Raw genomic sequence first — 7,777 nt, 5'->3', positions numbered from 1 at the left:
AACATATTATCTGCTTTGAGTTTTTCATCATTGTTTAAAACCCTACACTGCAGTTACAGGCGTAAATTCATAGACCTTTTTTTAACGATAAAGAATACTGTACTACGATATACTTAATTCTACTAATATTATAAAGGCGAAAGTTTGTTTGGATGTATGGATGTGTGGATGTATTGGATGTTTGTTACTCTTTCACGCAAAAACTACTGAACTGATTTTAATGAAACTTTACAATAATAATATAGCTTATACATCAGAATAACACATAGGCTACAATTTTAACCGATTTTCAAAATGGGGGAGGTGTTCGTTTTCTTATGTTCAACGATTACTCCGCCGTTTGTTAACCGATTTTCAAAATTTTTCTTTTAGTATCCCAATTTGGTATTATATTCACTAAAGTAGTATTCCAATAAATGAAGTAACTCCTGATAGTAAAACGATACTATAAATTAATTTGCTAAAAAAAGTAAACTTTGACAGGTAGCCCGTGCTTAATAAACACTCCTAGAATAAATAAGAAGTCTAAGATAAGAGATATGCAAAATGACAACTCATCCAAAATCCTGTTTTCCTCAACTACAAAAAAGACGCTACTGTAAATACTATGCACCATGATAAAGAAAATTCACAGGCTAACTTCAATGAAAATAGCATAAAAATCCAAAACACTGTTACTGTACCCACCGTAAATCCATTCAGCAGCTCACCAACTCCAATTACAAATATCCTGAGTCCAAAAAAGCTAACAAATCAAAAATATCCTGAAGACTACAGTATACTTACTCAAAACATAGATGGCGCTGAAACAACCTCACATAAATTTATTAGAATATTTGGTGATCAACAAATTCGTGAGTTATCTTCTATTATATATAAAACCAGAAAATATGAATGGAATAACAACTATTGTGTGACATCAATTATTAAACCGGGTGCCTCATCTTCTCATATAAGTACTACGAAGCCTAAGGAACTCACAAGTAAATATTGACCAAAAGGATATAATTATATTGGGTTTAGGAATGAATGACAGCAACCCCTTTACACTTTTTACTAATTTATGAAATAAATTGTTTCAATTCTGACAAAATAAAATATTTGTAATTAGCGAAACAATTGGAACCTAAATGTTTCTTAAATTATCATATAAAACTTTTGTGTAGCAAGTATACTAACTGTAAGTTGATTGAGATACCGAATAACTATAATATGTCTAAAACTAATAATAATATGTACCTACAAGCCCTATGTTTAAAACTAAATATTGAAATTGACAGCCTAGCCTATAACAATGTATTTATCAAAAACATAAAACTAATAACTCTCACACTAAAAATACCCAGATGTTAATCACTGATACTAAAAAAATGACCTCAAATGTCTCAAACAAAAAACTATCTTGTCGTTTTTTCCCAAATTAACAAAAATTAAAGACAACAATGAGCATACTTCGAACAACAGCTATAATCCTCACAATATAAGTTCCAAAAAAGGTACTTTACCATATTACTTTATAAAAAAATCTGGCCATAGCAACAAGCTTTTTCGCAAGCAATAATTATAATCATCAACGTATAAAGATCTTACATCAAAACATTAAAGGTATTTTAAATAAAACACATATTCTGGAAGCTTCCTTACACAACTTACGTAACAAAATAGGCGAAATCCAGGTGATCTGCTTAACTGAAACCTTTATAAAATCCGGATGTGAATCAAATCTGAACTTACAGAATTACAAACTTGTTTCGTATTACTCAAGCACTCATCATAAACGAGGTGGCTCCTGTATCTTAGTACATAAAGATCTTGAACATTATAAGCTAAATTTAAAAATCCCACCTCTACAGAATGAATTTGAATACTGTGCCACCTGCATACCTATTCTAAATATAAATATAGTCTGTATATATCGTACCCCAAACTCGAATGCGAACATCTTTATTAATAAATTAAATAACCTTTAAAAAAATATTACTATGATTAAATCAAAATATACTATACTTACTGGCGACTGGAATATAGATATGCTAAAAAATACACCACAATCTAAAGACCTACGTGCACTATTGGCCAATTACAATGTAGAAAATCATGTTTCGCATCCAACCCGTAAAGAGTCATGTATCGACCTTATTTGCAGTAACCTATCACAAGAAAATAATATATCCTGTAACACCCATTATCTCGCGCTTTCAGACCACGAAACGGCCCAAACCTTATCTTTTGAAGTACCCACAAAAACTCTCTTTAAAAGTAAAACACCCTACTTCTTTGAAAAGATTCGAGATCTAAGCAAAGACAATATAAAAAAATTCAGCGACTGTATAAATTCCTTATCATTTACAGAGACGCTACAGATACAAAATACTGATGAGGCTTTTAATGTATTCTACAATGATTTAATTTTGTTCTACAACCTTTGCTTCCCCATTATTACAGTAAAAAAACTCAAGAAACCAATAAAAAATAAATGGCTTACAAAAGGTTTAAAAAGATGTTGCCTAAACAAAAGGATCCTGTACCTAAAATATCGCTTCTCAAAGTCTAATAAAACCATAAACAAACAGAGATATAAGACATACACAAGAATATTAAAAAGATGTATAAATGATTCTCAGAGACTTAACAATATAAACTACATTAAGAAATCACAAAACACATGTAGAGCATCTTGGAATGTCATCAAAGATAATAGTAACACTGTAGCTGATGATAACATAACAAAAATACAAGTAGGAGATAAAGAGATATCTAACACCAAAGAAATAGCAGAAAATTTCAATTCTCATTTTATAAATATTACAAATAAAAAATAACAGAAATAACAAGAATAACAAAGGCTTTAAAAGTAATATTAATAATACATCTATTTATTTAACACCAGTAACTACCACCGAAATACAAAAAAATATATTAAGCCTTAAAAACACCAACTCAGTAGGATATGATGGAATCCAAACTAGCATATTAAAAAAATGTTATAAAAGTCTCGCTATTCCCTTGAGTCATATCATAAACCTCTCAATAAGTGAAGGCGTTTTTCCGACGAGATTAAAATTTTCAATTGTTAAGCCAGTCTATAAAAAAGGGAAAAAACAGATAAGAACAATTTTCGACCAATAACTCTAATCCCTGTGTTGTCAAAAATATTTGAGCAGGTAATATTTCAAAAGGTTTACAGCATTCTTAAATCAAATAAAATTCTTAAGCCAGAACAATTTGGTTTTCAAAAAAACAGCTCCACGACATAAGCATGTTTTAATTTAATAAAATACATCACTGAGAGCCTTAATTCTAAGCATTCTGTAACTGCCATTTTTTTAGATCTCTCAAAGGCATTCGATTTTGTCTCACATGATGTATTATTAGACATATTACACAAGCAAGGAATTCGAGGCGTAGCTAACGACTGGTTCAGAAGCTAAACAAATCTAAACAAAAGGTATCAATGTGTTCAATTGAGTGTAATCAAGGGTAAATATAGAGCTACTTACAAGTCATCATATGTTCTTAATTCTTATGGCGTACCTCAAGGCTCAATACTAGGACCCCTATTATTTCTATGTTACATAAATTATTTTCCTGATATAATAATGTATAAATCTATTCTTTTCGCAGACGATACTACAATATTGATACAAAATAAAAATAAAGACACACATGAAGCTAAAATAATTATATCACTAAAGAGAATAATAAATTGGCTAAATTCAAGAAACCTAACACTAAACCTTGCAAAAACAAAAATAATTCAATTTCAATCTCAAAACACCAAAAACAACAATCTAAACATTTCTCTCGATAATAAAAATATAGAGGAAGTAAGTTCCACTCCATTCCTAGGTATAACTGTTGATCGCCACTTGACTTGGAGAGATCACATTGACAAAGTATGTCTTAAATTAGAGAAATTTGTATACGTCCTAAGAAATGTAAGACATACTGTGTCCGAAAAGGCTGCAATTTTAGCATACCATGGTTACGTCGCGTCCGTCTTACGCTATGGTCTAATAATTTGGGGTAAGTAATTCTACCGACTTCGATCGCGCTTTTCGAACACAAAAAAAATGTATTCGTAAAATGTATTCGAAGATCTTCCTTTGGCCGCCATGCACATATTCCCACATTGGTGACCCTCGACAGAACACGCCTCCTTCATCATCATCACTCCCCGCCCCTCCGCACCGCGCCAGCCAGCATCGCCTCATCGGGTACCTCGTCCACTAGCCGCAATGTACCGCGGCCTGGGCGGACTCCGCATCGGCATCATCGGGCTTTCTCATTACACCGACCGGTCAGCAAGCAGAGCACATCTCTCCTGGTCAGCACGTAGCATCGGCCCCGCACGGCAGCTTATCCGACTCACTGGATCCCGTGCAGCAGCTTACAGTTCCGACTCACTGGGACTCACTGCAACAGTTCCGACCCACTGGAACCACTGGCACTGGCGACTCAAGCGACAAGACTTCAAGATTCGACCTCCGGTCTTCGGGGGGGAGTGATGTGGCGGTACCCACAATTCGCCTAACATTCCTGCATCGCGCTATCGAAGTTTTCTGAGCGCGTCGGTATACGACAGCTGAGATGTATCACGCGGGCTCCGGCCTGACCGAGCATACCACCTCGCTCGGTCGGAAGATCTTCCTTTGGCCGCCATGCACATATTCCCACAGTTGTAAGCCATTATTTAAAAGACATTCTATTCTACCCCTACCCTGTCTCTACATACTAGAAATCTGTACATTTGTGCATAAATATTGTGACGATTTTTATAAATAGAAAATCGAAACAGCAACCAAAAGCTGCAGACACCATAACAAAATCTGCATTCCTGACCAAAGGTTAAATATCTGCAGCAAAAATGCTTATTGTTTTGCTGTTAAAATATATAATAAACTTCCAAAAATATTAAAGGACCTATCTTTGAGAAAATTAAAAACTGAACTTTTAAAATTGCTACTATCTAAAATGTATTATGATGTGAATGACCGGTGGTATGAATAAAAAAATCTTAGTGAACGTTTTAACAGCTTTCTAACTAAAATGTTCACTAAAGTTAAAAACCGTCTTAAAACACTCCATATGAATAAACGCTTGCTAAGCCTTCGCTAAGTAAAATACCTTTAAATGACGTTTTATAAGATTTTTTTTTGGTAATGTTGGCAGTGTGTCAATTTATTGTATTCCACAGATTAAAAATTGTATTCAATGTGTCAAAAATAAAGAGTAAAGAAAAAATAAATGTACTTTATGGATTTTATAAATCATAGAGCAAAGTAGACTTTGACATTGGCAACTCACTAAGGCCGCCATAATAAAAGAAGAAGAATAATGAAAAGAAGGAGAAGATAACTAAAAATACTATTTTATTCTGTTTTACTTTTGAGGCCTACAATTAGTGCATTTGACACAATGTATCTAAGGGTCTATACAGACGGACCGCATTTCAACTGCAATCCAAACGCGCAGTTGGATTGCAGTTCATTTGCAGTTGGCATGCAGTCGTGTGAACTGCATACTGACTGCATCCTAACTGCACTGCTGGAGAGCAGACCGTGCGGGCGGGTAGGATGGTGCAGTTTAGATGCAGTCAGTATGCAGTTCACACGACTGCACGCCAACTGCAAGTCTGCAACTGAACTGCAATCCGACTGCGCGTTTGGTTTGCAGTTCTATTGTAAGGTCTACACAGATGGACCGCATTTCAACTGCAATCCAACCGCAAATTGCAGTTCAAGTGCAGTTTAAATGCAGTTGACACGACTGCAATAGAACTGCAAACTAAACGCGCAGTCGGATTGCAGTTCAGTTGCAGTTGGCGTGCAGTCGTGTAAACTGTATGGTTTGCAGTTCTATTGCAGTCGAATTGCAATCGTGTCAACTGCATTCAAACTGCACTTGAACTGCAATTTGCGGTTGGATTGCAGTTGAAACGCGATCCGTCTGTGTAGACCCGTAATCGTGTCAACTGGATTTAAACTGCACTTGAACTGCAATTTGCGGTTGGTTTGCAGTTGAAATGCGGTCAGTCTGTAGAGACCCTTACTGATTCTTGAAATTGCAATAATGTCAGAAATCGCGGTAATACTCGATATTGCGTCCATTTTCAGTCTCTTAAAATGGTCTTAAAGTAGGTCCGAGGCTTCACTAAAGTTTGTGAACTCCTATTTGACGTTTCGCGCCTAAACAACTGTTAGCAAACGTTTATTCATATCGATTATGCTTAAAATGTTCCTAAAATAGGTTTAAAACAGGCGCGCTATTTTTTGACAGCTGTCACCTTAAAAAGGTGTTAGAGCACTGTTAGAGAACCTTTATTCATATTAAATTTTACAACAGGCTTATAAAGCTGTTGTAAACCTTCGCTAAGTTTTTATTCATACGACCGTATATATTTGACAAGAAATTAGCATTATAATCTAAACGACATTGACATAAATTAATATACCTAATATAGTTTACTTCTTACAATAATTATTATTAATGTTAAATCATGAATTATTTGGTATAACCTGTTTAAGTAATAAAATGAAATAAACAATGACATCTACTATTACTTATTAAATGTGTATTAAATATTATGATTACTATTATTATTGACATTTAAATGACAGTGAATTTAACATTATAAGTAATTTATTATTTTATTACAGGTATAAGTAATTATTATTATAGTTTGACATTATTTATCTATCAGAAGTCAGAACTTAAAAAGAACAACAATAATAATCATATTGAAATAAATTATTTAATGAATCCACATTATTACTTGACTGAAAATTGTATTGTTTATTTTATGAATACTTATAGGACAAATTGACGATGTTACTAATGATATTATTAAGACATATTAAATTAGGAAAATAATAATTGAAGATAAGAAAATGAATAATTGTAGTGAATAATTATAACTCTTAATTATTTAATTGTACCTAAGTGACTTGTAAAATTTGCACGCCATCCAAAGGCAAAATAAGAGGACTCTTTACCCGACTAACATCATAATATTGTACCTTATTTTAGCAAATAAACGATTTCTATTCTATTCTAATCCCGAGAAGTGAGAACTATAAATAACTTTTATCGCAGCAAAATGTACGGTTTCTGCGCTATAATCAATTTTAGGTAACAGTCATCTTATTAAAGATGACAGATGACCTGTTCACTCCAGTCTATTGTACTGCAAGTTACAACTACACGGTACACCTACAGGCAGTGTCGTAAATAGCCTTTTTTGCGCCCTGGGCGAGCTTCTATATAACTGCACCTTTGTTTTTTAACCGACTTCCAAATAGGAGGAGGCTATATGTTCGGATGTAGATATTTTTTTACTACATTGGGAAACATTTCTGGGGCGTAGCGGAAACTTATCGGGAGCAATTCGAAAAATAAGGATCTGTCTGGTCTGACCATTCTTGCGCCCCCCCAGAGTTTACGCCCTGTGCCTGGGCACCGGTGGCACCGCCCTATTTACGGCACTGCCTACAGGCTACAACCCATAGGTAATGTGTGAAAGAGTCTCGGTCTCGACTCTCGAATATTCAAGATATAAAAACTTATAACACTCCTCTTTTTTGTCGAGGGTTAATAAAATAGTAAAGGCATGTAAAGGGCGGTAATTTGCAATTTGTGATGGATTGTGTCACAATGGTTGCAAGTAACTAACTGGTATGAACTGGTTGGGTTTCCAAGGAACCAGTTTGTACCAGTACAATTATTGACATGAATTGACATATTATTAAAAAAATATTTCTAGTTTATTTGTAGGTAC

The sequence above is a fragment of the Aricia agestis genome, chromosome 5, assembly GCF_905147365.1.
Source record: "Aricia agestis chromosome 5, ilAriAges1.1, whole genome shotgun sequence".
NCBI classification, from domain to species: domain Eukaryota; kingdom Metazoa; phylum Arthropoda; class Insecta; order Lepidoptera; family Lycaenidae; genus Aricia; species Aricia agestis.
The sequence above is the reverse complement of the archived record's forward strand: the minus strand, read 5'-3'. Positions refer to the sequence as shown.